Below are 5,196 nucleotides of genomic sequence, written 5' to 3'. Positions count from 1 at the left end.
AAAGCTGAATTCATGAATAACTTTTACATGTAAAGGTGAACAAATTTGACGTTAATGGTGTCATTTTGAATTTTTAAATTTTTTGATCATCATGGACATATATCAGAGTCCTTTTCCTCAGTGATCCTTTTTCCATTTTCTCTACTATCATTGGAGAAAATAGTCAATGTCCATTATGTATATTCTCCCATGTTATAGTCTTGTCTCCAACACTATGTTGCTGACCTCAGTGAGTTCTTTTATTCCTGTCATAAAATGAAATCAGTGAGTTCAACAAGTTTTACTCATCCTTGAGACAAAATATCTGATGCCCAAAGTTAGGGAAGGAAAATTTTATTTTTTACAGTTCTTGGAGGTTTTAGTCCATACTCAGTTGACTCCAAGGCAGCATGGCATGGTGGGACAGCTCTTCATGGCATCTGCAAACAGTAAGGGATGAGCCAGCAAGAAAGAGAGAGACACACCATTTTCCCACATAATATCCTGGCTCCACCCCTAGAGTGGTGTAGCACTCACATCACCAATCTGAGCGCTAGACAACAAACCAATCACAAACACTAGATTTGGTCAAATCCATAATTGTATGAGGCTTGGAGGCCACTTACATAAACCATGACATTATCTATATAAGGTAGTGTGTGTTTCCTAATCTTGTCAAGGCATTTGCTTGATTAAGATCCCTGATTGATAAAATCTTATCTCACAACTAGGAAATTATCATTTTTCACTTGAACCATAATTATCTTTGCCTTCTTTCCTCTATTTTCCCTACATATCCCAGCAGCTGTTTTATAATGAATTGTTTTTCTGGCATCATTAACACTTTGAGATTAATTTTGTGACAATATTTTTATCACATGTATGGTTTCATGTGTTCCTAGATATAGCATATTTGATTTACATTTTATATGGGACTAGACAGGTGTCTCATCAAGTATTTGGAAAGTGATAACAGTAATGGTCAGGATATTTCTGGAACAATCTTTGAAGAAATGCATGTGTCTTATTTGGACCTAAAATTTTATCTTATGTAGAGAATAACACTAAAAGTAGCAAAAAGTTGAACAAACAATGGCAAATTTATATTTTATGCCCTATTCAAGTGACATATTTTTCTTCTCATAATGCATATACTTAGTATATTGTATGGTTTTAAACTTATTAAAAACCCTTTTTTGACCTGGCAAATGTTTATAAATTAAAAATATAGAAATGTGATACATTCACATTAAAAATACAGTGTCATCAGCAAATATTGGAGAATATGTAGCACCAAACTCAATTCTTTCATTAACAAAGAAAAAAATTCTCAGAAATTGTTGGGATAAGCATTTTATGAACTGTAGGAATTAACCAGAGGCTTGCAGAAACCTAGGCTGCCCATATCCAATAGAAATGGTGGGTTAATAGTAAAAACAGTAAACTTATGAATTTTAACTTTTTCCAGTACTATCCTCTGCTATAAATGCCAAAGTAACTTTGGAAATACCAGTCTATGTTTTGTGCTCTGAGGGAGCTGAACATGTCCTATTCAGAAAAACAATTGTAATTGATTATTTGTTCTGACTTGGCTTTTGACTGTATTGAAGATCAGTTTGAGAAGCTTGCCTTTATTCTTCCTTCACTCAGAATTGCTGTTGTGGCAAAAATGTTTCACATTTCTCCAATGTACCTGCGGGCTAATCTTTTAGTCTTCTGCCACTTGAGATAGGTAAGAGTTGGAATAAGCAATAGACTAATCAAAAATCTTGAAAATGGAGAATCTTGAAACTGGAGAATGAGAAACCCTCAATATCCTCTAAAAGTTGTGGTTTATTTCTGGAAATTTTGAAGACCATTAAGAGGATAAGAGGTATGCACATTCAGAGGAAATATCTGAATACAGCCTAAGCTCTCACCTTCTGTTGACCTTGAGGCTTTGTGGAAGAGGAAAGGAAAAAGTGGGCAAATGATGTAAACTGCCTGGTTGAATGCTAAAGATGTGACAAACACACACAGAGTCCCTTGGCAAAGACTGAAAGATGTTTAATAACAGGAATTAAAGGAAGTCTTTGCTAAATAACTTATAAAGTAACCACAAGACTGGTGTATTTAGAATCTCTAGTACAGTATTTCACAATGTTTAATATAAATGATGAGAATAGACAGGTTGACCTTGTTTCAAATCTTACAATGAAAGCTTTCAGTATTTCAAATGTAAAAATGATGTAACATACAACATTTTTGGAAATGGTTCTTAATCATGTTGAGAATATTTTTTATATTCTTAGTGACAACTACTTTTTTACCATATGAGGGTGCTGGATTTTGTTAAATGTATTGTGGAGAAACTGGAGCCCTCATACATTGTTGTGGGGATATAACATGTTTTAGTAACAAAGTAATATATCTGGATAATTCTTTAAAAAGTTAAAAATAGAATTATTGTATATACGCTTTTGTAATTGTATGTGATTGTATAAGAGCATCATAATATTTAAAGTAGGATTTAAGAAGTAAATTTCCCATTGTAGCAACTTTAAACTTTTGTTTCATATTGGAAAATTACTTTGTAAAGTGTCCAGATTTACAGTGCTGTCAGAAAAGTTTATTTTTACTCTATATTTTACATTCTGCATTATTAACATTGGAGAAAAGCAGTAAAAATATAAAAAAAGAGCTGTTAAAGCATTAGCTTTGAAAAAAATCTCTTTATCCTGAGAGTTCTATATAGAAATTTAAGTATTTCAGAAATAAATCATTTATTTTCCAATGAGACTATTTCAGAGCCTTACACAAAAGTGAAAGAATATTTGCATTTTTTCAATAGTGTACTATGGATAAAATCTGACAAAATAGGATAAAATAATAAATATGTTAATTTACATTACATAAAATGCTATTGAAAAAAATCTAGGTACTGTTATTGCTTTGGTTTTTTTGTTTTTAGTTGGTTTTCTCTGTTCATTTTGTTTTTCTTTTCTGTATTTTTTTCCCTTAAATAAAAAATTTTTAAAAATCTAAGAACAGATTTTAGAAATTTTACTATTATTAAGTACATTTTTACAAGTAATTGAAGGATAATTGTAATTAGATAATAAAATAATCATATTAATACATCAAGAGAGAAAATAATTATCAAAAGATAGTTAATATAATTCAATATTGATTGAACAATGTGATTCAGTATTGATTCAATATTGTAATTCAATAATGTAATTTAAGAGGCTGACAGTAACAAAGATAAAGATATTTTCTTAGATGAGTACAATGGTACATGACTATAATCCCAGCTACTGAGGAGACTAAGGTAGGTGGACTGCAAATTTGATAGTAACTGGGGCAGTTTGATAAGTATCTGTCTGAAAAATAAAATAAATAAGAGGTTTAGTTCAATGGTAGAATGTTGCATAGCATGTGAAAGTCCCTCAGTAGAATCCCTAGTACAGCCAACAAAAAAATATTTCCCTAATATGAAGAAAGCTATTTTAATCTAAAAACCAGCATTATATTTAAAATTCAAATACTACAGGCATTATTCATAATATCAGAAAAAATCTTAGGTAATTGACAAGCTCATAATTGGCTTAGTGTGTTTGGCTTACTATACCAAAATATCATAATGGGATGGATCATATAAAACAGGAATTCATTTATCAATTTGGAGGCTATGAAGTACAAGATTAAAGTATTGGAAAATTGAGTATGTAGTAATGATCATTTTCCTGATTTATAAGTAAAACATTATGTTGTGTTCTCACATAATGAAAGAATCAATCAAAACCACTTGGGCTTATTTTTATAAAGATATTAATTATATTTATGAAAGCTCTGCCCCAATGATTTAACAATCTCCGAGACTCCACTTCTTAATCTCATGGTTATGAGTAGGTTTGAACACATAACTTTTGGGGGACATAAGCATTTAGACCTCAGGACTAACCAACTAAACTAACAAAATAAGAAGTATGAGTTTTTTAAAAGGAGAATCCTGTAGTTTGAATATATTCCTTCAAAGTTCATGTATTAAAAATAATCCAAATTTTTGCACATTCATGTTATTTGGAGGTGGAAAGGTAATTAGTGGCACTGTTGGCACTGTCTCATATTGTGATGCCCTTTGCAATATTACAATGCCACAAGAAGTTTCTCACCACATGTCAAAATGCTAGGATTACACTTTTGGGCTATCTAGTTTCCTGAACTGTAAGCCAAGTAAACTGTTTTCTATAAATTATCTTGAGTATTTTATACAGGAAGGGAAGATGGACTAAGGCAAGAAATAAAATATGTTTATGTGAAGTTATTTTTTAAAATCTAGATAACCTTGGAAAATTACCTAAAACTTATTGAAATTAAAAAGAATTCATTGAAGTAGACCAAAGAACAATTCTTTAAAGGACCACGTAGTAAATTTTGTAAACATTAGGGGCCAAGTGTTTCTGCTGTAACTAATAAACTCTGCTGCTATACTTCAAAAGCAGTAATAGACAAAAACTAAGTTAATGATTCTGAATGTGTACTAACAAATCTGTATTTATAAGGATGGTTGACATGTCAGATTTTGTACATAGAGCACAGGTTGATGACCCTTAAAAAAGAAAGTTTAATTTTTGTATCTTTAAGTAATTATAAAACAGAAATAATTTTAAGGAAATATTTTATTTATTGGTAGCACACAAAAGAATCCCAGAATGTACTTAACAGGCAATGTACAAGTCCAAAGTATTAGTCACTTTCCTGCCATTGGAACAAAATATCTTACACTTACAAATGAAAGGACAAGGGTTAGTTTGGCTCAAGGTTTCAAAGTGTAAAATAGCACTTGTGTGTGTTTTTGTATTAATTTGTGGACTAAAACCTAATGATCAGGTGCACTAAAAAAATCATCTTTTGCAACCCATAATATTGTTTGGTATGAGTTTTATTACATATAAAGGGAGCCAAAGATATAGCTCAGGGGCATAGTGCCTGCCTAACAAGTGCAAGGTCTGAGTTTGTTTCCTGGTACAAAAAAAAAAAAAAAAAAAAAAAAAGAATATTACTGCTAGGTGTAGTGGTGCAAGCTTGTAATCCTAGGACTCCTGAAGCTGAAGGAAAAGGAATGAAGATGGGCTATATAGTGAGACTCTACCTTAGAAAAAAAAAGCAAAAGCAAAAATTATAGCAACCCAATGCAGATTAAAGTTATGGTGTTGACTATTTAAAAATTTTGGA

General features: G+C 31.2%; 1 non-coding gene across 1 annotated transcript; it reads left to right on the top strand.

Moving 5' to 3' along the window:
• The first annotated feature begins 4,799 nt into the window (after nt 1-4,799).
• Nucleotides 4,800-4,927, top strand: LOC111757170 (small nucleolar RNA SNORA40). Its single transcript, XR_002791535.1, has one exon. It is a non-coding gene; the product is annotated as a small nucleolar RNA SNORA40 (small nucleolar RNA).
• Nucleotides 4,928-5,196: the final 269 nt, after the last annotated feature.

This window comes from Cavia porcellus, unplaced genomic scaffold, assembly GCF_034190915.1.
Source record: "Cavia porcellus strain 051 isolate PalLab524CR breed Dunkin Hartley unplaced genomic scaffold, mCavPor4.1 scaffold_3, whole genome shotgun sequence".
Classification (NCBI taxonomy): Eukaryota; Metazoa; Chordata; class Mammalia; order Rodentia; family Caviidae; genus Cavia; species Cavia porcellus.
The sequence above is the reverse complement of the archived record's forward strand: the minus strand, read 5'-3'. Positions and strand labels throughout refer to the sequence as shown.